The sequence below is a fragment of the Puma concolor genome, chromosome C1, assembly GCF_028749965.1.
Source record: "Puma concolor isolate L17-30 chromosome C1, mPumCon1.1.hap2, whole genome shotgun sequence".
Classification (NCBI taxonomy): Eukaryota; Metazoa; Chordata; class Mammalia; order Carnivora; family Felidae; genus Puma; species Puma concolor.
Genome location: NC_141674.1, coordinates 160,962,678 through 160,989,649, shown reverse-complemented (window position 1 = coordinate 160,989,649; position 26,972 = coordinate 160,962,678). Strand labels below are relative to the sequence as shown.

Below are 26,972 nucleotides of genomic sequence, written 5' to 3'. Positions count from 1 at the left end.
ATGCCTTTTGCCCTTTGTTTGGAATTCAGCTGCAATGCCAGCGGTGGAGCAGCCATATTGTGACCACAAAATGACATGAGGGCAAAAAACCATATGCAAAGATAGAGATGCAGGGGCTCCTGGGTGGCTCACTTGGTTAAGCATTGACTTTTGGTCTCGGCTCAGTTCATGATCTCATGGTTTGTAAGTTCAAGCCCCAAGTCCGGCTCCACAGCTGGCAATGTGGAGCCTGCTTGGGATACTCTCACTGTCTCTCTCTGCCTCTCCCCTGCTTGTGCTGACTTTGTCTCTCTCAAAATAAATAAATAAACTAAAAAGAGAGAGAGAGAGATACAGAAAGATAGAAGGGAAGGCTTCTGACCTGATGTCACTGTCAACCCTCACACTCCTTGTTACCTGAAAAAAACTTGTTATGTTTTTCTGTTTTTTGCTGCTGAAAACAATTGTAAATTGAAACACTTCCCATGGTAGTGATTTTGAAATTAAGGATCCAGGAGACAGAATTTCTTTTGCAACTCTCTGTGGGACTTTGAACATTTAAAAAATTTGTCAGCCTATGCAATGAATAATGCACATTGTTTTCACAAGTCTTTCCCATATTTCTCATTGACATTTTAAAATCAAGAAATATCTGAAGTCTTAAAATTATGGTACTGTCAATGTTTGAGTTTATTTTTAAATTTTATTTAAATTCCCTTACTATTTTCTGGTTGCATGGAAATTTCACTTAGGACGTGGTATATTGATTTAAAATGGTTTTCATGATCCCTGGTTGACTTATATATTTCATATATCTTTATTTTGTCCTTTTGGAAAATGGAAATAATTACTTGTTCTTATGAAACCCAAATGATATAAATGAGTTGTAATTTCTCTATATGCCTTTGGTAGTTATTCAACATTACTCCTATGAGATATTTTGCTTGGTTCCTAATGTGCATATGAGGATCCTGTAAAATAAGATTTTAAGTATGTCCAGGATTATTGCTTAAGCTAATGGACTTTGGATTTTCCAGGGTAGCACTTGAGAACTGATCTTATTTTTGCTGAGAGCCTATCAGATATTCTTCACCCAGATCAGACTTGAGGGATAAACGAATTTCATTTGACCTTTGTACCAGGCTTAAGTGCTCCTTATAATTCAGTGATATCTGCTTTTATATTTCATGTCATGTTCATGGGTTCCTGTTTCTCGTCCCTCCCATGACTTTGCAATTCAGTACAGAGTTTATAATCTGTCACGCAGTTGCCCCTCAACGTGAAGTTTCCTTTTGTTGTAGATATGCTACTCTATTCTTTTATTCATAAATGATTAAATCTCTACTTATAGTAAATTACTTATTCATCCATTCATTTATTCAACAAATATTTAAAGAGTGCCATGATATAACAGATATAGTTCTAGGTGTCGGGAATACAGTTCAAATAAAGCTGACAAGGATATTGCTCTTATGAAGTTGACATTCTAGCAAAAGCAGACAATAAACCATGCTGTTTTATGGCAAGGAATGGACCTAGGGAATGGTGGAAACAGGTTTCCTAAAAATCATAATCAGAAAAACCCAGAATCCAGCAGCCCGGAAAATATCTCCCTTTACTGAAATGGTCTTGTGCCCCCTTCTCCTTAAAATTCTCTCTTGCCCTTCAACTTATGGCACTGGCACAAACCGTAAGTGCTCACTAATGGCTTAGAGTCATGAATAAATTTAGGAAGGACTTGTGAAATACTGTAGATTAAAAAAAATTTTTTTAATGTTTATTTCTGAGACAGAGCATGAGTGGGGGAGGGGCAGAGAGAGAGGGAGACAACAGAATCTGAAGCAGGCTCCAGGCTCTGAGCTGTCAGCACCGAGCCTGACATGGGGCTCCAACCCACAACCATGAGATATGACCCGAGCCAAAGCCAGATGCTTAACCGACTGAGCCACCTAGGCGCCCCAAAGCTGGAAGGGAATTTAGAGATAATATGGAAGCCATATTATCTGGGATCCACCTGGATTATCAGTTTAAACAATTCGCCCTTGGACCCTGATGGAATGGAATATCAGGTGTACATATCCAGGCCAGGATGTCTTTCTTTGGTGGTGCCAAATTGAGAAGGTTTCTACAGATGGATGCCAAAATATGAAGGAGACGCCTTGACATGGGTGGATTGATAGAAAAAAATACTAAAGATGAACTTTCATTTATTATTGTTATTTTATTATTTCATTTATTTATTTATTTATTTTGCTATTTTGCTATTTCTATTAGAAAAGTTTACTTGGACCAAAACAAGAAAAAGAAATATCTGGATTTAATGACCTTACTCTCTTATCATTTGTCTTTCAACAATTATATAATACAGAAATATAGAAGTAACTATGAGTGGTGATTACAAAGTAATCTGATTATTTAAACCCATATAACCTACACATTATGACAAGGTGTTCTGTGCCCATTACTTTGTAGTTTCCATTCAGAGTGACTTTTAGTGCTGGGTTTCTCCTAGCCAATGAGAAATCAGAGATAAATAAAGTCAGTTTCTTAATGGGGTCAGGATAATTCTTTGTGGTACAAGACCGTCCTGCACAATGTAGGATAGTCAGCATCTCTGGCTTGTAGACACTAAATGACAGGGGCATCTCTCTCCCGTCATTATGACAATCAAAAATTTTCCCAAACACCCCTGCCAGGGAAGGGGGCTGCATTGTCCTCCTGATTGAAAACCACTGGTAATGGGGAAAAAAATAAGTAAACACATTACTTCCACATGACACGATACGTGCTTGGCTAAATGTTTGTGTTCATTGCTATGGGAGCACAGAGTGGGGGCACCTAACCAAGTCTGGTGGTTCTCACAGGCATTTAAATCAGGGTTCTTCCTATCAAAATAATCCAGTAATACCATTCCTATTCAAAATATTTTAGAAATTCTTTTCTGGATTACTTTTAGAGCCTGAGTCATGTTCTTTTGAATTTGTTCAACATAGGAAACTTTCTTCCTTTGGAAACATCCCAAAGTTGCTTGTAGCCAAGTCTTGTGAATAAGACAAGCGAACAAGCTGGACAATATTATTTTTAGTTAAAAACAGTTTCACGGAACACAAAATTATGAGCTGACACTTAGTGGTTATTGAATAATGAAGAGCACTTAGCCCAGGTTTTAATAAGAGGTACCCCTGATTTCACTATTTTTCATATTCTTATTATTACAAGATTTTAGCACTCTGTTAAGCATTGGGGATACATAAATGAAAGACAATTCCTGCCTTTAAGGAGTTCACTATCTAGTGAGGAAGGTAGACAAGCAAACCAACAATTGCAATTGCAAAATGTGTAAGTGCAGGCTAGAAGAGATATATTTGTGCTGCTCTGGGAGGGTAGAGGGGCACTAGCTCAGTCTACCAGTGAAGAACGCAGAAAGTTTGCCGAGGGAATTTGATGCTCTAGCTGAGTTTTGAATGTACAGTGCTAATTAGCTTGGAGGAGGAATGGAAGGTATTCTATGAAGAAGCAGCAACATATCCAAAGATACAAAGTTTTCAATTAGCAATAATCGTGCCTCAGATAAACCTCATTGGCTACGATACTGCCACTGTGCAAAGCTCCAAAGACGCAAAGTGTGGTGCACTCTGTGAGCTTCACGTTCTTTGATGTCTGGAGCAGAGGGGTTGGGATGACCCTGTGAGATGGGCAACATCCTTCATCGTACCATTTTTATGTACCTTATCAGAGAATTTGGACTTCGGCTGAAGATGAAGGATGGCCATGAAGGACCTGAAGGGTAGAAATCTGATGATATTTGCATTAAAAAAAAATTTTTTTTAATATTTACTGTTGAGAAAGAGACAGCATGAGCAGGGGAGGGGCAGAGAGAGAGGGAGACACAGAATCTGAAGCAGGCTCCAGGCTCCCAGCTATCAGCATGGAGCCCAATGAGGGGCTCGAACTCACAAACCACGAGGTCATGACCTGAGCTGAAGTTGGCCACTTAATCAACTGAGCCACCCACGTGCCCTAATACTTGCATTTTAAATCATGCTAGTAATATAATGGAAAATGAACTGGAGGAGGGTGAAACTGGAGATAGACTGTTATTAAGATTTGAGGAAAGAGGAATGATGAGGTCTTAAATAAAGAGATAGGAGTGGGGATTAAAAGGAGAGGAAGGATTCAAGACATAAAAAAAATATAAAGTAACAGTAACTAAAACAATATGGTTCTGGATCAGGAAAAAAGATTCATTCTGACCAGTTGATCAGAATAGGGAGTTCAGAAACCAACATGTGCATGGGAATTATTTATGCAATAAATCTGTCATTTTAATTTAGTAAGAACAGGATGGAATATTTCATGAAAGGTGTTGGTGAGAGGGGTATATTAAGTTTCTAATTAATAAGTTACCAAAAACCTGGTCCCTCAAACAATAAGAATTCATTATCTTACAGTTCTATAGGTCAGAAGTCCGACATAGGTGTCAGTGAGCTAAAATCGGTGTCAGCAGGACTGCTTTCCTTTCTGGAAGGCTATAGATAAGAATCTGTTTCCTTGCCTTTTCCAGTCCTAAGTGCCACCCTTATTCCTTGGTTCTTGGCCTCCTCTTCCATCTCCAAAGCCAGCAGCATTGTATTTCTGTAAGCATTCTTCTATAGTCATGTTTCCCTCTGACCATAGCCATGAAAAATTCTGCTTTTAAGTATTCCTGTTATTAGATTGGGCCCATCCAGATAATTCAGGGTAATCTCCTCATTCCAAATTCCATAACCTTAATCACATCTGTAAAATCTCTTTTGCCATGTAAGGTAACATTTAAAGGTGCTGGGGTTTAGGGTGTCACCCTTTTTTATGGACCATTATTCTGCCTATCACAGGTGAAGAAGATGCCAATTTAGATCCCTACCTTACGCCATAAACAAAGAATAAATTATTTATGGATTAAAGATCTAAACATAAAAACAAACAAAACTACCAAAACTATATAGAAAACTATATAGGAGGATATCTTTAAGCAGAAAACCTTCCTGGATAGGGTAAGAAACCCAGTGGTCATAAATAAATTTATGAAACAGACTTGACCTAATAAATATTCAAAACATCTGTACGATAAAAATCACCACAAAACCTACAAAGTTAAGAGACAAGCATCAGACTGGAAAAAATACTTGCAACATATATAACAGACAAAGATAATATTCATATAGTATGTAAAGATTACTTCCAAACCAATAAGGATAAAGCCCAACCTTACAGAAAAATGAGCAAAGGATAAAACAGATGATTTAAAGAAGAAATAAAAATAATCAATAAACAAAGAAGGAAGGGAAAGCAAAACTCCTATAGTTACTAGAAAATATTATTTAGGAATTTCTATATATGCACTAAATCGTTAAAGAAAGCAAGAAATAATAAAATACATTCAGGATAGTGTTTCCTGGACAGAGGGGTGAGGTAGAGAGGAACATGCTGGGAACTTTAATATTATTGATGTCCTATTTCGCAAATTGAGTGGTAAATTCATAGATACTCATTTTTATTTTTAATTTAAACTCATTTTTTTAATTTAAACTCATTTTACTTTAAACCCATTTTTTATGTATATGTATCCAATGGTTCGTGATTTTAAAAATGGAAAATCAGGTTGTTTGTTTTGTTTACTTTTATTTTGAAACAATCTCAAACTTACAGAAAAGTTGCAAGAATTGTGCAAAGAATTCCCATATATCTTTTGCTCAGAGAACCTATTCAAGTTTGGCAATGTCTCAATGATATTCTTTATAGCAAAAGGATCAACTCCAGGTTTATGTGTTTGTGACATTAGGATTTATAATAAAAAATGTATATCTAGTCTTCATCCCTTTTTTTTTTTTTTTGGCCCAGAGATCCTAAAACCCTTGGAATTTCCTAAGTCATAAGAGTGACAAAGGTGTATTGGTATTCATTACAAACTGCTTTCAACCCCAGGTGACTTGGAAAGCCCCTAAGGATGGGGGCTGGTTGCCAGGGGGAACCAACCAGGCAATTAGGAGGTTGGAAAGTTCAGTCCCACCCTTCTGACCTCTTGCTGGGAGAGGGGCGGGAGGTTGAATCAATTGCCAATGGCCAATGATTTCATTAATCATGCCCAGATAATGAAACCTCCATAAAAACCTCAAGGTTGGAGTTCAGTTGGTGAATGCATGGAGTTGAGGGGATAGTAGTACACCTAGAGAGCATGGAAGCTTCTCACCTCTTACCACATACCTTGCATATGCATCTCTTCCGTGTGGCTGTTATCCTTTTATAATAAACTAGTAAACACAAGTAAATGTTCCTATGAGTTCTGTGAACTGCTCTAGGAAAGTAATTGTTCCTGGGGGGGGTTATCGGAATCTCTGATTTATAGCCAGTTGGTCAGAAGTACAGGTAACAACCCCGACTTGTGATTGGCATTTGAATTGGGTAGACGAGATGGATGGGGTGCCTGGGTGGCTCAGTCGGTTAAGTGTCTGATTCTTGATTTCAGCTCAGGTCATGATCTCACGGTTCATGAATTCCAGCCCCACGTTGGGCTCTGTGCTGACAGTGCAGAGCCTTCTTGGGATTGTCTTTCTCCCTCTTTCTCTGTCCCTCCCTATTTCTTTCTCTCTATTTCTCTCAAAATAAATAAAAATAAACTTAAAAAAAAAAAAAGAGTGAAATTTCCCCATAGCCCTATCCCCAGATATATCCATTAGTAACATTAATCTTTGATAGTCTGAGGATTTTTTTCTCTAGATGTTTAGGTGTATGAGGGAGAAGACAATGGTTGGATTGATCCAGAGTGGGTTCTGTGAATAATCTTTCAAAAAAATTATGACGTTGCTTGTCTTGGCAAGAGTGGAGTTGAAGGGATGGGTTGTGGGATCTGGCTGGACAACGTAGGAAGTGAAGCCAGAGGCAGCTGACTGATCAGGAAGAAATGGAAAGAGGTGAGGACCTAGAACCTTGAAGTTAACCATGTTGCTAACATGGTGGAGGATCAGCTCTGGAGACATATGAAGACTTTAGAGCACTTGGGTTCAAGCATTGGCTCAGCTTTTGACTTTGGATTTCTCAGCTGCTCATTAATTTTTCAGAGCCTTTATATTTACACCTCATTGCTTAAGCACACAGAATGATTCATACTAGTTGAAGTCAAGAAACAAATCAACATTGCCTTCACTTGTGAATCTGACAATTTAGGGGTCTTGGTGACGTTACAATTTTACACCACCAACTTTGATGTTTTATTTCCAGTTCATAAAAGAAACACCATATTTTGTTTCAGCTACTATTTTCCTTAATGAGACAGTAATTTTTCTGGCTTCTGTTGAAAGATCAGAACAAATGGCAGACCTTTACTGTTTTTGTTCGCAATCCAAACAGAAACTCTCTTGTGCTCCAGGTTTCTTACAGAATGAATCTATTCCTTGATCTAAATATAATTTCTCAGTCATCATTATCAGAGTTAATCATCCCTGAACTTTTCAACGTTTTCATTAGGCCTATAGTTTTATATATGTCATGAGAGGCATCTTCTCTAGCTTTGGACTTTGGGTTAAAGTCAAAAATACTTCTTCTTACCATTGTTTTTATGCCCACATAGTCTTTCTAATATGTCAAGTGACTCATTTGCAAAATTTACATGACGGAAAACTGGGTTTCAAGTCTTTGTCTAAATAACAGTCACTCATCTTCAAGCCAGTGTAGAACAGCCTTGTGTACTACTGAAGCAACAAGTTAAAACATGTTGCAATCTTCTCAGCCCACACTGTTCCTCCTCTGTTTCCAGGAATCATAAGAGAAAACAATTGGTCTCCTTAGTTTGCAGCACTACTATGTTGCTAATCTGTGATTTCAATTATCCATGCTCAAGACGAAAGGTATTAATATGGATACAACGGCTAATGATGCGCTGGGGCTTTCTTTCTCATCAGCTCAGCATTTTAATTTCTAGGACAAACACCACTTACTAACACACTGGGACCTGGAAGGTGGATGCGTTTTCCTGCCTTCTCAGATGACTGTTCTTTAATGGCTCCTTAAAAAATTCCTCGTTTGTGAATAATGAAGTTGATGTATAAAGCAAACACTGTGTGCTTGATTGTCAAACCAAAAACTACTTCATCGTCTCCTCCTCCTCCTTTTTTTTCTTGTAAAAGGAATAGAAGGGGCTAGCTGCTTAAATGTCAGACTCACGGCCGCAGAGCCTGGCCATGTTTCAAAGCCTCTGAAAGACGTCTAGAGGACGAGTTGGGGGCAGTGGAGGAAACCACACCTTCTCTAACCTTTTCTCCCTCTTAGCTAGGATTCCAACTCATGTCTGTCTGATTCTCTTAACTGCTAGATTATGAAAAATTAGGTCTTTGAAATGAGAGCGAGGAAGAAAAAAAATGCCATCATGTATATTCATTTGGTTTGGGAATAAAAGGGTGCCCTATAATTTAGAATAAGAGACAGGGATGACTCATTACAACTCTGAAGGTTATTAAGGAAATGAATAAATCGGTCACACCACTACAACTCTGCTTGTCATCACAGCAGCATTGCCAATTTCCCTATACAGTTGGTAATTGCTATTCCATATCTTCTTACATGGAATATAAGACCCATTCTGGTGTAACGATAAATATTAGAATAGTCTCAAATCCATCTTTAGATGAAGCTATAAAAAGCTGTAACTAGAGCAGGTGCAAACTACCTCAGAACCTTGGAAGGAGTCATTCAATATTACAGCACTGAAAATCCACGGAATTATCCAATGTAATAAAAAGTATATATAAAATTTGATAATCGTCAGTGTAAAAAGTCCATAATACTTGAAAATTAAGACTGTTTTGATAATGTTTAGTTAAACCCATACCCCAAACCAGGCAAGTGATACAAAGCTGAAACCCACTTGATATTTCTTCAGCTTAATAAGTCTATAAATGTTTAACAAAAAGAATAAAAGCAATATGCATTACAACAGCTTTGTTTGACTCCACTTGGACAAGTAAGATCTTTGGTTTCTTGGTAGTTTTCCTTATAAAGCTGACTGATTCTCAATCCATTTCAGCTAATGGTTTACTTAAATATGTCTTGGTTACTATGATTGTCAGCCTTGGAGTTCACTGTTTTTTGCCTATTCTAGAGCTTCTGTTACTGCTGTTGTCACAAAGTTTGCCTGTACCCAAGCCTTCTCTTATGTTTCTTCTTTAAAGAAGAAGAAAGATGGTCACGAAGTAAAAAAGGGTGAGAAGCTAAAGAGCACACGCCCCTTCAGCTCCTGTCTGTAATCGAAAGCTCCATCACATTTCATCCAGAAATTAAGAAGCATAGTCTTTGGAAATGGAAATAAATAAAAGTCAGTGTGCAGAACAGTTGAGAGCAAGGACCTTGGCCTCAAGGAAGACCTGGGTCCCTATTCTGGTTTCTTTTCTTTTTCTTTTTCTTTTTTAAACACATTTAAAAAATGTTTATTTATTTATTTTGAGAGACAGAGAGAGAGAGAGAAAGTGCTAGCAGGGGAGGGGCAGAGACAGAGGGAGCAAGAGAGAATCCCAAGCAGGCTCCACGCCGAGCATAGAGTCCGATGCAGTACTCGATCTTACGACCTTGAGATCATGACCCCAGCCAAATCAAGAGTCAGTCGGGGACACTTAACCTGACGGAGCTGCCCCTCTGGTTTCTTCCCTTATCTCTGCATGACTTTCGACAAGTTCTGCAATCCCTCCAAGCCTCTGTTTTCTCATTTGTAAAGTAAGGATTACAATAGTACCTATCACGTAGAGTTTATTGATAGGATCCAATTAGATAATGCATGTAAACACTACACGGTGCCTGGCATATGGCAAGCATTAAAACATGCTAGCTAATAAAACATTGGTGCTATTAATATAAAAATATTTTTGGTTTAAAAATGCCCTATGCCCTTGGGAGGAGATGCTCCCATATCCTTTTGGGGATATCTTTATTCAGAAATGACATGGAGCCCAAAAAGTGCTGTACTTACATCACTTTATTAGTTGAGAAGAGACAGGTTTTGGACACAACTTTCTCCAGTATCTTTGATACTTCTTTTTCTTTGATGACCAGTTCTGTTTCAAATTTGATGTCTCTCTCTAGTGACTCTCCCTCTACCCTCAAGACCACCTAGGGTCTGCCTGCCAAGGGATCCCACAATAGTGTTTGAGGTAAACCCAGGGCTTTTTGTCCCCTTCACACCAACAAAAATCTCCTTTTTCTATGGTACATTTCTTCTATGTATATGGGAACCCGGATATAATTTTTGGGGCCCAGGCATATTAACATTTTTTTAAGTTTATTTATTTATTATGAAAGAGAGTGAGTGCAGGCAGAAAGAGAGAATCCCAAGCACCCAAGACTCGAACCCACAAACTGTGAGATCATGACCTGAGCTGAAATCAAGAGTCAGACACTTACCCTACTGAGACACCCAGGCACCCCATATTTATTCTAATTGTTTATATGTTTATTCAGTGTTCCCAACCCATTATGTTATTTATTGAGTGCCTACCACCATATTTCATTGAGCCTAAAATGCATTGACTCTTGGTGGACATGGGGGCGTTGGATGAAGGGGGTCACACGTGCAAACTTTGCATTATAAGATAAATAAGTACTGAAGATGTACTAAGAGCATGGTGACCTAGTAACACTGCTGTATCGTATGTATGAAAGTTGCTAACAGGGCAGATCCTAAAGTTCTCATCACACGGAAAAACTTTTTTTTTCCTTTCCTTTCCTTTCCTTTCCTCTCTTTCCTTTCCTTCTTTCTTTCTTTCTTTTTCTTTGTAGGTATACGGAGTGATGTAAGTTAACTAAACTTACTGTGGTAATCATTTCACAATATATGTAATTCACTATGCAGTATACCTTAAACTTATACAGTGCTACATGTCAATTATATCACAATAAAATTAAAAGGGAAAAAAGTAAAATATGTCGACTATAACATACACTTTTATTTTCTATTATACAAACAAAGAAAAAGAAACACAGCTAATTTCGCTATATCGTGCCATTAATTGTAAGAGGCATCCCAGTTTCAGATATGTTAAATGTAACAACAGATATTGATTTAGATGCTGGGAAACCAGATGTAAACAAATAAAAGTCAGCCCTCCGGGACCTTGCATTCTAGAGTGAAAAATACAGAATATTCACAAAGAAAGAATATCTATATGTACTATAATTTCAGGTGGTGAAGAAGAACTCTGAAGAAAAATACAGCTGGTCAGAGGGAGAACTGTACTATAGATAGAGTGGTTGAGGGAGGCTTTACTGAGGAGGGAGCATTTGTGCATAGACCTGAATGAAGTGAGGAAATAGGCCATGTTAAGTTTTGGTGGAGGAGCTTTCCGGGCAGAGGAAACAAAGGGCAAAGTCCTGAAGTGAGGGACGCCTGGCTGTCTCAGTTGGCAAAGCATGCACTCTTGATCAGACCCCACACTGAAGGGTAGAATTTACTTAAACAAAACAAAAACAAAAACAAAAACAAAGGTCCTAGTTGGGAGTGTGCTTGCTCTGTTTAAGGAAGAACTTTGAGAAGGCCAATGTCGTGTGCAGCAGAGTAAGCAAGGCACAGGGGGGCAAGAGGAGGGCTGGAGATCTAGACAGGGCCAGGTCATTTGTAGACTAAATCTGGAAGCATGAAGATAGCTACTGAAGGGTTTTAAGCAAGGGTTTAAGCATGATTGGGGCGCCTAGGTGGCTCAGTCGGTTGAGCATCCAGCTTTAGCTCAGGTCATGATCTCACTGCTCATGAGTTCAAGCTCCACGTTGGGCTCTGTGCTGACAGCTCGGAGCCTGGAGCCTGCTTCGGATTCTGTGTCTCTCTCTGCCTCTGCCCCTCCCCAACTCCTGTTGTGTCTCTGTCTCTCTCTCTCTCAAAAGTAAATAAACATTAAAAATTTTTAAATAGAATGATATGATCAACTTTATAATTGTTGAGATCTCTCTGGCTGCTGTGTGGGAAATGAAAGGTAGGAATCCAGGAGTGGAAGGAAGGATGATTACCTGTGAGAGATGATGATAGCCTAGGCTAGGGCAGTAGCTTTGGAGGAGAGGAGAAATGGTAAAATTTAGAAGATACTTTCCATGTGCAGCAGATCAGGACTGAATTATATGGAAAGTGAAGAGAGTGTGGAATCAAAAATTATTCCCAGAGTTTCGGTGTGAGCAACTACTAAGTTGTGGGACCATTTATAGAATGTGAAGATTTGGGGGGCAAAAATCAAGAGTTTAGTTTTGGATATGCTAATTATTAGGCCAAAAGAAGTTGATGAGAATTAGTTGGATATTTGAGGTTGAAGTTCAAAGAAAGGTCATGGCTGGGGACATATATTTTCAACTAATTTGCATGAAGATGGTATTTAAACATACCCAATATGATCCTCAACACTGGATTTGATATGCTTTAAAAAGTTTCTCTTGGGGTGCTTGGTGGCTCAGTTGGTTAAGTGCCTGACTCTTGATTTCGGCTCAGGTCAAGATCTCACAGTCGTGAGATCCAGCCCGGCCATGGGCTCTGCCCTGGGTGTGGATCTTTTTTAAGATTTTCTCGTTCTGCCCCCCTCTCACTTTCACTCTCTCTCTCTCTCTCTCTCTCTCTCAAAAACAAAAAAACAAACAAAATGGTTCTCTGGAGGCTCAAATGTATAGCCAGGCTCAAGAACCAAGACCAAACGAAAGGAGGTAGCTGACAGTAGGAAGAGAAGGGATGAGACAAGAAGAGAAGGGAATCAAGGAACTAATCGTTGGTGGACTCCAACATTTAGTGGATCAGAAGAGGAGGCAGAGCAACAGGATTGACAGATCAAAAGAAGCTTGAGGCAGGAAGGAAACTAGGATGGTGTCCTAGAGGTCCAATAAAGACAGAGGTTCAAGGAGGAGGGAGTAATCAGCTGAGTCAAATACTGCTAGAAGTACTAGTAAGATAAGGGCTGAGAGTTAACTGTTAATTAGGCATGATGATTGTATTACAAACAGAAAGGAGATAACGAATGCTCTTCCAGTCTTTCTTCATTGTATATATACATATTAGACAGAATTGGGAATCATGAGATGTTTGATAAATCAAAAACAATTGAAGACGGTAAAGATCACATTACTGGAAATTATATTCTAAATATACTCCTTTTTTCTTTAAGATGGTGAATCTAAATAAATAAATAGCCACAAAAAGTATGAGTATTTGAGAAAAAGCAAAAAACTATTATTCACATTCTATTGGAATAACACAGCCACCATTAATTGGTCGTTCACTTTTATTCAGTGAATTCCTACTTGGCAGCAGACTCTGCTGGGGACACAGAAATAAACACAACAAAAATCTTTGCCCTCAAGTAATTCAGGGGCTAGTAGAAGAGATGAATACTTTACAAAAACATTACAAAACTAGGGGAGCCTGGATGGCTCAGTCGGTTGAGCATTCGACTTTGGCTCAGGTCATGATATTGAGGTTCATGAGTTTGAGCCCCACATCGGGCTCTGTGCTGACAGCTCAGAGTCTGGAGCCTGTTTCAGATTCTGTGTCTCCCCCTCTCTCTGCCCCTCCCCTGCTCTCTCTGTGTCTCTCTCTCTCTCTCTCAAAACTAAATAAACATTTAAAAAAAGAATTTAAAAAAGCAATAAGTGATCTGATAAGGGTTATATTCGGTATACTGAGGGAGCAGAGAAGCTAGAGAACTTAACACTGGGTATTAAATGATAATTATGAAGAGTACCTTGGCAAACTGGAAAATTGCTCATGTTTTAATTTTAGTGAGAAAAACGAGATGGAAAATTGGGCATAGCCCATGATTCCAACCATGTAAAAATGTGATTCCTAAAGGTTTCCCAGTCAAGGTAAGTTTTGAATTGAGTCTTAGATGATGGGCCAGGCAAATGAGGTCAGGAAAAGTTGGGGTGGAGGGTGGCGGGAAGAGAGTTCTGAGCTGGGAAAAGGCAAGAGAAGGGAAACACAGTATAACTTGTTTGGCCACTGTAATAACTTTGGTGTGGCTGGAGTGTGGGCTTCTCATGAGGGAGTAACCAGGAATAAAACTGGAAAGACAGGCAGATGATGACAAGATAAAAAAGATAAAAAGAATCACATTGACTATATTAGAGAGTTTGAGCTTTATCCAATCACTTAGGAGTAGCCACAGAAGAATTTTAAAGTGGAAAAGCAGACTCAGAGTTGGTATTACAAATAGAACCACAGCAGCTGGACTGAAAAGGGCTGAAACTCATGATGGGAAGACTAGTTTGAAAGCTTTTGCAATCATTTAGGTGGGAAATGATAAAGGCAATGGCAGAAGGTTGGATGGATGGATAGATGGATGGATGGGATGAATTCAAAGGGCTCTTGAGGAGACAGTGTGGACTTAGGGAATGGTAAAGGGATGGGGATGTGGGGTGGGAGGGAGTAGGGCAAACAAGGTTGACTCTCAGATCTTTCATTTGGATAAGTGAATCCCTGTCCCTGTTCTTACTCCTGGCTGCCTTTCTTCCCAAGATAACAAACATAGGACAAAGAAATTGAGGGACTCATGGAACTCCAATCCTAGAGCTTAGGAGAGATGTGTGAGCTGGAGATACAGACTGAAGAGTCATCATTACATATGTGATTCTTGGAGTTACACGAGTGGATGAGACTAGGCAGGGAAGTTGTACATGTATCATTTGTGTGCTTTCTAGTTATTTTCTTCTAACACATCTTCAATTATAATAATTGGGTATATACAATTTTCATTTTCCTTTTTTCACCTGACATTATACCAAAAGCTTTTGTCATGTTTCACGAGAGTTTTCAAAGCAGTCATAACTGTGGCTGAATAAAAATATACCAAGAGGATATGCTATATAGTTGACTTTAGCTCTGTGATAGACATTTTTATTCCTAGTTTCCCCTCCCTCCCCCCACCCCCCACATTTTGGATTTTTTTTCTTAGGAAAGATTCTCAGAAATGAGAATATATTTGTGTGTTATATAGTTAATGTGTGTTGTATATGTATATCCAAATTACTTTCCAAAATGGTTGTACCAGTTTATCCTTGATTCCAACAATGTATAAAAATAAAAGTTTAGGGAAGCCTGGATGGCTCAGTCAGTGGAGCATGTGATCTCGGAGTTGTAGGTTCAAGACCCACGTTGGGTGTAGAGATCACTTAAAAATAAAATCTCCCCTCCCCCCAAATAAGGCAAGTTGAACTAGGTACTTGCCATAATTTGATATTATACATTTGTGGCATGCATATATTGTCATTATATAGGTTTTACATTTTATTGAAGTAAAATATATGTGCACCAAAATGTACAAATCCAAGTGCACAGTTTGATGAATTTTCAAAGTGAACACACTATGTAACCTGACCCTAAATCAAGAAACAGAACATTACCAGTATCTCAGAAGTCTCCCTCACACACCCCCAAGGTAAACCACTGTCTTGAATTTTAACACCATAGAATGGTTTACCAGTTTTTGAACTTTACATGAATGGAATCACGTAGTATGTAATTTTTCTTGTCTATCTTCTTTTGTTCAGCATTATGTTTATACAGTTCATCCATGTCCCTGTCGGTAGTCGTTCGTTAATTCTCATTTCTGTAGTAGAGCATTCCATTGTGTGAGTGTTCTATAATATATTTACTCTGGTGGACATTTGGGTAGTTTCTGGTCTGGGGCTACTATCAGCAGTGCTGCTTTATGAAATTCTTGTAGATGTCTTTTGATGCATCTATGTATGCATTTCTGTTGGGAGTATACCTAGGAATAGAACTGATGGATAATGTTTAGCTTTGGTAGTTATACAGCCCTCAGTTTTCTGAGGGTATCACTTTTCATTCCCACCAGCGTATGGGAGTTCCCAACGCTCCATGTACTAGCTGACATTTTGTCTTTTTCACTCTAGCCTTTCTGGTGAGTGGTATTTCATTTGGCTTTAATTTGCATTTCTTCATTAACCAAACATGTTTAGCATCTTTTCATGTTTTTTGGCCGTTTGGGTGTTCTCTTTTGTGAAGTAATTGTTCAAGTTTTTTGGTCCACTTTTCTACTATATTGTTTGTCTTTTCCTTATTGATTTGTAGGACACTTTTGTTGTTGTTGTTGTTTTACATATTCTGAATATAAGTCCTTTACAGATATATGTATTACGAGTGTATTTTCCTACTCTATGTTTGCTTTCATTACCTTAAATTGAGTCTTTTGGTGATCAAGAGTCTTTGGGTGATTATATTAATATAGTTTAATCTGTCAAATTTGTTCATTATGGTCAGCGCATGTTATGTCCTATTTAAGAAACCTTTGCCTACCTGTAGGTCATAAAGAGACTTCCCTATGTTCTTTTTTTAAAGATTTATTTTTTATTCTCATATTTAGATCTACAATCCATCTGGAATATATTTCTCATGTGGGTATCTATTTGACAGACTAATTTATTGAAAAGATTGTCTTTTCCCCCAATGCACTGGGTATTAGTACTTAAAGTTGTTTGTTGTTGTTGTTGTTGTTTCCAGTTTAACATATGGAAAGTGGTACCTCATCATTTAATTTGAATTTCTTTTTTTTTTTAATTTTTTATTTATTTAAAAAAAATTTTTTAATGTTTTATTTATTTTTGAGACAGAGAGAGACAGAGCATAAGCAGGGGAGGGGCAGAGAGAGAGGGAGACACAGAATCCAAAGCAGGCTCCAGGCTCTGAGCTGTCAGCACAGAGCCAGACGCAGGGCTTGAACTCACAAACTGAGAGATCGTGACCTGAGCTGAAGTCGGAGGCTTAACCGACTGAGCCACCCAAGCACCCCATAATTTCAATTTCTTGATTATTTGGGCCATTTGCCATTTCTCTATTGTATTAATTAAGACAGGACAGGCTATAAATAACAAATAAAGCACCCAATTTCAGAGGGTTAAAAAAAATCGGATTTTTTTTTTCTGCATGCAAAGTCCAGTGCCAGTGTGCATAAGGCAGCTGGGATCCTTGTAGCGACTGGGAGACCCAGGTTACTTGCATCTTGTGGCTTCACATTATTGTGTGGCATTTGTAATCCCTGTTAAAGGAGGGGAGTGTGCCGGTGGCACACAGACTCTCAGATCCCTGGCCTGGATGGGACACGCCTGATTTTTGCTCCAGTTCTATTGTCTATACCTGGTAACATGGACGCCTCTCACTGCAAGTAACCTGGGAATGGTTTTCCCTTGTGCTCAGGGTGGAGAGGAAAACCAGATACCAGAGAGGTGGTGTTTCGACTACATTCCCATAATTAACTAATCCTATTTTCCACTTTGTGAATTGCTGGTGTCTATTGCAAGCACAAGGGGTATCTAATGTTTGTATTAAATCAAAATAACCTTTAAAATTTCTTGCCTTGAATTCTATTTTAACTTACTAATGCTATCTCTAATATAGTGCAAGCTTGCTTACTACATTTGTACCCATCCTGTCTTTTCTAGTCTTTTTGTGTTATTTCATTTAGATGTATTTTTTATAAGCAGCAAAGTATTGGATTTTAATTTTTAACACAATCTGAGAATCTTTTTCTATTAACAGAGAAACTAAATTTAATAACTAAACTTACAGGGCTTAGTCTCACTATTGCCATGTTTCTGTGCCTCTGTTTTCATGTATGCATGCTATTTCTTTTCCGTTTTGTCATTTGCTCTGCGGACCTGGTTTTGTTTGCTTTTATTTTCTACTGTGATTTTAGACGGTCGGCATTCCTCTGGTTCTGCTGGTGGGTTCCTCAGAGGTTTACACAAATACTTTTAAAATCTACATTTGTTTAATTGTATCCACGAAAAGTCAAACAATAGTCCTTGGAAGCTCTATGGAGAAGGAGGTACCAAACATTTTTTCCCCCATCTCCTGGTAATACTTCCTTTCGTTGCTCTTTATTAATCTAATCTGGGTTAGTAAATCCAATCATTTGAAAATATACAGGTTTTTTTTCCCATAAAGTAATTGTTATTCCTACAAAACATTTGGATAATATCCAATAGTACAAAGGCCAGCAACAAGATCTGCCATCATTTTACACATTGAGAAAAACCCTGTTAATATTTTAGTATATTTCCTTTCAATTTTTTTTACCATATACATTTTATATGATTGAGACTATATTGTATGTATAATTTTTATATTCTGTGCTAGTCACTGTAATGCTCTTATAAGCAAATCAGTTGTTTTTGGTTATTGTAAAATCTTCACAATCGTTTTAATGACCTTACTATATTCTATAAAGTAGATGAGCCATAAGTTATTACCATACCCTTATTATTGTCCATTTAGGATATTTTCAATTTTTTATTGTTATAAATAATGTTGAAAGATTGTCTTTGTGAGAAAGAGAAAAAAATCACATTGTTTTTCTAATTTAGGATTATTTTCTTACAATACATTCCCAAGATGAAATCAGTGGGTCAAAGGAATAATTTTTTTTAAAAGATTTTTTTAAATGTTTATTTATTTTTGGGAGAGAGAGAGACAGTGCAAGTGGGGTGGCAGAGAGAGAGGGAGACCCTGACGCAGGGCTAGAACCCACAAACTGAGATCATGACCTGAGCTGAAGTCGGACGCTTAACCAACTGAGCCATCCAGGAACCCCAAAAAGAATCTTGATGCATATAGCTAAATTGCTTCCCAGAAGAAATCCCTTCATTATAAAGAAAATCTCAATGTAATTACATTTTACATAGTTCAATTAGGCTTAGCACCACCAATTCTTCTCTCATTATTAGTGTTTATATTAACTATGTCTGCAGCTAAAGTCTGTTTTAGATATCTCTGCCAATTATTTCCAACCCTTATCTTCCAAATCATGAGTTCTTTTTATGATGCAGTGATTCATGATTTTATGATTCATCAAATTGTGTCAATTTATGGGAGAATGTTCCTGTATGCTTTTTTGTTGATTACCAATAAAAATAATGCTTTGACTTAATTAGAAGGTTTCTCTTCTGCATGTTGAGTAATAGATGACTTAGTTTCAGTGGAGAAAATTACTTTTGTTACCAGTGTCCCTTTTCTCTCCCAACCCATCTCAACCCATAGAGCAAAGAGAATGCTAAATTAAAGATCCAGTTCTAGGAGGGATTGGAAAGTGTGTTGTGGCCTCTAAACAAAGCAAAAAAAAAAAAAAAAAAAAAAAAAAAGGGAGGGGGATAAAAGCAAAGATTGAACTAAAAGTTTAAGACTGTATGAAACTGAAAATATCTTCAGTTTGTTTATGGAATAGATCTGGGTTCTGATGGTTAAATTTTGAATCTTGAAAAGGAAAGAATAATTAGATCGTTTTTTGATACACTTCAAGGCCCAGCTAGAATTGCTCCTTTTTTAGGGAGCCTCAAATGTGATCTCTCCTGCCTCTAAATTCTCCCACTTACCTATACTTTACCCTTGGTATGAATCATTTTTACTTGGGATGGTAGTCATTTGCCTGACTATTCTTTGCTGTCGCCACTAAGCTCCATGTCTGATTCACCTCTATACTCCCACAGCACCTGACACATTGCTTTACCCAGGGTAGGTGCTCGATAAGTATTTCCTGAAACAAATGTTTATCAGTCCATAACTATTTTTACCAGTGAATATACAGGTCATCAAGTGTTCCCAAACAACTTTCTTTACAAAGTGCCCAAGATGAACAATAGTGAAGTAGCAGATATTTCCTTGAGGATTTTCTCATAGTGGCTCTAACCAACTGAGCCACCCAGGTGCCCCATTGAGTACCTGACTCTTGATTTTGCTCAGGTCACCATCCCAGGGTCGTGGGATGGAGCCCTATATCAGTTTCTGTGCTGAACTTGGAGCCTGCTTGGGATTCTCTCTCTCTCCTTCTCCCCCTCTCCCACTCACACACTCTGTCTCTCTCAAGATAAATAAACTTAAAAAACAAAGCAAAAAAAACCCTCCTTTTCATTTTCTCATTAAACAACAGTTTATTTGCCCTTAAATGTGTGTTTATATGCGTTGTGTATATTCACTTACAATTACAAGTGCCAGGGTTTTGGGGTTTTTTTCATTTTTTCCTAATTTTTTATTGTTTATTTATTTTTAATGTTTATTTATTTTTGATTATTTGTTATTTATTTTTTATTTTTCATTATTTATTTTTGTGTGTTTGTGAGCAGGGGAGGGGCAGAGAGAGTGAGACAGAGAACCCCGAGCAGGCCTCATGCTGTCAGCATAGAGCCTGATGTGGGGTTTGAACTCATGAACTGTGAGATCATGACCTGAGCTGAAATCTAGTCGGACACTTAATGGGGTGCCTGGGTAGCTCTGTCAGTTAAGCGTCTGACTTTGGCTCAGGTCGTGATCTCATGGTTTTTATGTTCCAGCCCCAAGTTGGGCTCTGTGCTGACAGCTCAGAGCCAGGATTCTGCTTCGGATTCTGTGTCTCCCTCTCTCAGCCCCTCCCCGGCTTGCACTCTGTCTCTCTCTCTCAAAAATAAATATACATTTTAAAAAATGTAAAAAAAAAAAAAGAGTCAGATGCTTAATCGACTGAGCCACCTAGGTGTCCCTCTAACTTTTTATTATAAGTGTACTGTTTGATGACTTTTCACAAACTGTTTAACACATGCTTCTAAACAGCACCTGGCTTAAGGAACAGAATATTACTTGCATCTCAGAAAGCCTCTATTTGCTTTATGGTGGCATTTTTTACTTCTTTTTGGAGGGGAAAGAAATTCTCATCAATATTTGACATTTCTATAGGGGTACTTGACTGGCTTAGTCAGAAGAGCATGTGACTCTTGATCTTGGAGTGGTGAGTTTGAGCCCCACGTTAGGGGTAGAGATTACTTAAATAAATTAAAATTAAAAAAAAAAACCTTGACATTTCTATAAGTGTTTCAAAGTTTCTAAATATGTATGAGGTTATAGACATCTCTACTTATTTTTGTCATGTATCTAATTAAGAAAGATTTAGCACTTTATATTCCTTGGAAAAGCATTAAGTGATTTTGTAAATCTGGTTTAAAAAAAATCTTTATTAGTATATTTTTTGAGAGAGAGAGAGAGCAGGGGAGAGGCAGAGAAAGGGGGAGAGAGAGAATCCCAAGCAGGCTCCACACTGTCAGCGCAGAAGCCCGATGTGGGGCTCAAACTCACGAACAGTGAGATCATGACCTGAGCCAAAATCAAAAGTCAGATGATTAACCAACTGAGCCACCCAGGCACCTGATTTTGTAAATCTTAAACCTGTGTATTTGGAAAGATACTGTCAAAAAGTCAAGAGTGTTTGATGTTAATTTTTATAAAAACCACCATCACTTTCTGTGCCTACAAAAAATTTCATATTGCAGAAACAAAGTTCAGTGTAAGGTGTTGAAAATCTTTGATCTTCCCTCTAATGTGATAAATTTATATTTCAATGTAATCAGTGAAACAGAATGAGTGAAGTAGAACACTAGATTACTTGGTTTTATATGTTTTCTTAACCACTTTCCTAAGTAGGCTTAGTTAAGAGATACACTGTTGATTTTAAATCTGCTGTTTGAGTACTGTTTGCTTGTTGTACTTTGTTTTTGTAAACATGTTGTAATACTCATGTCCTTGGCGACAGCCTCTAGTGCACTCTGGGGAGGTAATATTGTTCTGAAGTTGATTATGGTTTTTTAACCTCAGGCAACATGAATCAGTTTTGAAAATCCAGTAATTCCAGTTTTGTTACATATAGATCAATCCCTCTCCCCCATAAGTTGATAAACCTGAAGGAAGCCGTTTCCAATGCTGGAGAGAGCAGAGGAAGTGTGACCTAGCATATAATGCACAAAACCCTGGAACAATCTCTACAGGGATGTGGAAACCAAAATATTCAAGCAGGCTTTGTGAATTGTGCAGGGCAGTTAGGACACAGCAAAATGAGAATTCTTCATAGTCCAATGTGATGGAGTCATCTGTCTAAGCATCTACCAAAAAGACTATGGAGGTGGCATATTGCAATGGTAGGACAGGCATCTTTAGAGCTCCCGTCTGTGTGCCTACGTTTGGACAAAGAAGGAAATCAAATCTGGGGATGAGTCCAAGCAGAGGAGACAGGGTGGGCATCTAAGTTCAGTCTGATGAGAAGGCAAAGCTTTCTTCATTTCTTAAACATTTGTAAGATAATATTTCATACATATAAGAGTAGATCACATACATGCATAGCTTAAGTAAAAAGAATAAGACAAACATACCTCTGTACCTCCACCCAACTTAACACGTAGCACATTTATTGATGCTTATCTATCAAGCCCCTGTCTGTTCTCCATGAGTACATCACCCCTTTTCCTTGGCAGAAGTAACCACTCTGATGTTGGCTTTTCATTCCCTTTTCTTTTCTCTTCCTAGTTTTGCCATATATACATTCCTAAACAATATCTCATTTAGTTGGAATGTTTATACATGGAGTCAAACTGACTTCATCATTCTTTAATTTGTTCTTTTAAATCAGCATTATACTTGTGAGCATTTTATTTTTTTATTATTTTTTTAATGTTTATTTATTTTTGAGAGAGACAGACAGAGCACAAGCATGGGAGGGGGCAGAGAGATAGGCAGACACAGAATCCAAAACAGTCTGCAGGCTCTGAGCTGTTAGCACAGAGCCCAACGTGGGGCTTGAACCCACAAACTGTGCGATCATGACCTGAGCCAAAGTCGGATGCCTTAACCGACTGAGCCACCCAGGCGCCTTGCTTGTGAGCATTTTAACTGTTGAATAATCTCCTATTGTGTGAAGATACATATTTTTTTAATTTATTTATCCATTCTGTCGACGGACATCTGGGTGGTTTCCGGTTTTGGGCTGCTATGGACATTCTTGTTCTTATGTCCTATTGCACACAAGCAAGAATTCCTCTAGGATATATTCTTTGGAATGGAATTTTCAGGTCATAGAATTCAACTTTACTAGGAAGTACTCGTTAACTACTCTCTGCTTAGTTCAAAAGGGCCAGATTTAATAAATAAAAATACAGCATGCTCAGTTTGATTTGAATTTCACATGAACAACCAATACTTTTTTAATGTTAGTATGGTCCATGAAAAAATTATATTTCATCTGGCAACCCTAACAAGGTCAGTAAACTTTACCGAATCACAAACATTGGCCAATGAAATATGAGGGGGTGGTGGAATATTTGGTCCTTTTTCCCTCTGCTAGAGCGGCCAACCCAGTTGTTAGCTCAGGGGGCTCAAATGCTTGCTAACCAACTATATGGGTAACTAATTGGCTCAATCAATGTGCATACGGCATCAACTCAATGCCAGGCAGGTGCTAGATGCTGGGACTATAACTGTAAACATGAAAGACAAGGTCCTTGTCCTCTCTAGGCTTTTAGCCAAGGTGGGGAAACAGAACAGTAAAGAAATGATGTATGCACTATGGGAGCAGCGGTATGCTAGTGAGGAAGCCCTGATTTGTAGCCTTAGATGCCTTTGGGGTTGTAAATACTCTTTACCATGGCTGACTTCAAGCTACCAGTGTGACATCACTGAACTCTGAGTTGGGGAGAGATGTACCCAATCTGTTCTCTGGGCAATATGAACGGGCTCCGACACCACACTGTATGGGGAATACTCAGGGCACTTTTTCCATTCTGTAGGCTCTTTTCTGGTTGGTTTGGGGAAAAGGAACTTGGGCATTAAGTATTTCCTCAACTTTGGAAGGGATCAAATAATAAATATAAAATGCATTTATTATATCTATAGTCTTGTCTGCTTTGTAACTATTTTTACTATGGCATATAGAGTCTAATAAATGTAGTTCTAAATTATGATTAGTATATAGATGGGAGCTAAGATATCCCCTTTGGTATATGACCTATCAGGAGACCCTCCTGCATTGCTCCCTCACTTGTATCCCGGCTAATCCTCATCATTCATTTATCCCATAAATGTTGACAGAGTGTCTGTGCCAGGCACTGTACTAAAGCTTTGAGTCTGGCTTCATGGAGCACTCAATTCACAGAAAGAACACTTTCCCCAGCTCATCCTGATTCTTTCTAGGCAGGTTTACTGCCTTCTCACTTATTCAGTTCACTCCTGTGTTCTCATGCTGGCTTTCCCTCTGGGCATATTTTCCCAAGGAAGCTTGCCAAAACTCCCCTTTCAATGATCCTTTCTTGCTTTTCCAGAGATTTCTCCATCCCCAGAGTGGCAGGCGTTCCTTTCTGTCCAAATCTGGACTTTCCTGACTTTTCTGTACCTTTTCCTATTGTGTAAATTGTCACTCTAGCCATCCTATCTATCTCTATCAAATAATTTTTGAATGCCTCTGTACTAGCTGATGTGCAAGATGCAGGGGAGCCTCTACTCACCCTCTACGTTTTCATTATCATAATCATTTTATAAAACCATCTATTTGTATAATTTTTATGCTTTACTTAAAAAAATAAAATGATTTATTGTACCAAATTTGGAAATCATAAAGGAGAAAGAATAATTATCTAATGTCACAATCCGAGACTAGCAATTAGGAACTATTTGGGGTGCACCCTTGCAGTCATTTGTTATGCATACTTACAAACTGGAATCATACCCACCTTTTCACTTACTACAGTGTGAAAATTTTATCATCTTTTTCAGTATTCTTTCAAAATCTGATTTTAAATGATGACATGATATTCCATTTTCAGGCTACGCCACGGTTTAGTTAACTCTACCGCTGGCAGCAGCCTCTTTACAAGTAAGTTAGCGTTGATCATCTTTAATGTAAACTACAGGAATGCAGGAATCAATCATTTTATTGTCCTTCCTAGGCAGCGCTTGTAACAATATATCTACATTGAATTATGTATATGCTGTGATCCTCTATTTACCATTTAAAATAAAAGGAGCAGGTCAGCATAAAATGTAACCTAGGTTGGTATAAAGATAACTGGAAGCTGTGGAGAAGGTTGGAAGATAACCCACCATCAAATCTCTTTGGTTGGGTTGTGTTTACTACAGGAGAGGAGCTAAGCTCTGTAAGAAGTCTTGGCATTGGTAGGAGATTTAGAGACCACCTAGTGGCGCTAACCTTTTTCACAGGTGAGGAAATTAAATCAAGAGGGATTGTTATCTGCTGAGACTAATACCCAAGTATCTTGACTTCCTCTGTCCTATTCTCTTTTCATCATACTCAGCTGACTAAGCTTTTTTTTTTTTTTTTTTTTTTTTTTTTGAGAGAGAGAGGGAGAAAGCATGAGCTGGGTGGGGAGGGGTAGGGGAAGAGGAAGAGAGAGAATCTTAAGCAGCCTCCACACCTAGTGCAGAGCCCCATGTGGGGCTCCATCTCACGATCCTGCCATCATGACTTAAGCCAAAATCAAGAGTCAGGCACTTACCCGACTGAGTCACCCTAGTGCCCCAAGCTTACTCTTAAATTACAGAAAGAGCATATATTTACCTACATGTCCTTACAGGAACTCTGTTTCCCCCTTAGAGTGCATGTACTTTGGTATAAAAGTCTAATAATGGTAAGGTCCTAGATACATATCCAAGAAAAAGGAAAACATATGTCCACACACAGACTTCTACACAAACCAATGATCATAGTAGCATTATTTGTAATGGTCTCAATGTGGAAACAATCCCAATGTTCATTAACAGGTTAATGGATAAACAGGGTTCTATTCATACAATGGGCTACTCTGGCAACAACACAAAAATATTAAGTGCAACAATGTAGAGTAAACTCAATTATGTTGAGAAAAAGAAGCTGGATGAGTACAAACTATATGATTCCATTTATCCAAAATTCTGGAAAATGCAAACTAAGTGACAGCAGATCTGTGGTGACTTGGGGATGCAGTTGGGAGTACAAAAGGAGTATCAAAGGTAGAGGAAACTTTGGAGACTGATGGATATATTCATTATCTTGATTATAGAAATGGTTTCACGGTTGTATACACATCAAAACCTAGACTGTATACTTTAAATATGTGCAGTTTATTGTACATCAGCTATACTTCAAAAAGTTGTTTAATTTGTGAGATCCACCTCTTAAGTCTGAAATGCAGAACATGACTAAGAACTCACTGAAGAATCTGAAATATAAGAAAACTAAAATTACTTCTGGTGATAACTGACAACCAAGGCTCTATTCTAGTATGATAGTTTATCTGAACATAACATTACTATGAGAAATGCAAAGTCATAAAAATAAAAAATAGAAATGACATTTTTGTCCCCCTGGTAATCATACCATTTCCTCATGCCTGTACAGTTGCTTTATATCATAATCTTTTTAGTGTTCTAGTCAATTTGGTTTCTTAAAGGGAGCAATAACCTTGTTGTTTTTCCTGAGCTATTACACAGCTACTTTATGTACAAGATGCCCAATCCGTGGTGTGTCTTCTGTGTGTGTGGGTGGGAAGGTATGGAGAAGGCTACACTGTATCTATACATTTTGGGAAATGCTGTAACTTGCTTTGGGATTTTCTAGCCGTAACTCAGCGGCGGCATGAAAACAAGTTGGAACTTTCTAGAAACCATACTCTCCTACAAGATGAGCACTGGATAGTTTCCCTAAATATGTGAATTCATTAATCAAGTTTTTTTCTATCCAGATTATCCACTTACTGTCTTAAAACAAAGAACTGTACACCACACATAGAGTGCACAACACCGGTAAAGATTCTTTTTAGAAAACATTCATAAAGTTTTATTTTCGCCCTCCCCCGCCCCCAACTTATTTTCGTAGCTCTTCTATTCGGTAATCACTACAATTCTGCAGACGGGGAGACGCACGCAGGTTTTTTCGCACACTACAAAGGGGAAAGAAAGAAGCAACTCTTAACTTTTCAGTTCCATTTTGAGAAATGATCACATCGAACTCCTGAGAAGGACAGCCCAGCGAGAGCAGAAGCATTTCTCCCCAGGCTGGGTGTGGGTCGGGAGCCAGGCGCGCTTCCGCGGGAGGGAGGGGGAGTCAGGTGGCAACGGAGCGGGAGCCAGTGCCGGCGGGGGAGCGTGCGGGGTGCGCCTCCCTCCGGCCGGCGCGGGGAGGCCGCCCCCGCGCTCTCGAGTCAGCCGG

At 38.5% G+C, this 26,972-nt stretch overlaps 1 protein-coding gene and 1 pseudogene across 1 annotated transcript in view; one reads left to right on the top strand and one right to left on the bottom strand.

Annotated features, from left to right (window-relative positions):
- The window catches only part of TLK1 (tousled like kinase 1), a 197,692-nt gene that overhangs the window by 20,449 nt on the left and 150,271 nt on the right, over positions 1-26,972 (top strand). The window lies entirely within an intron of this gene.
- LOC112848999 (U4 spliceosomal RNA) lies at positions 3,484-3,589 on the bottom strand (annotated as a pseudogene).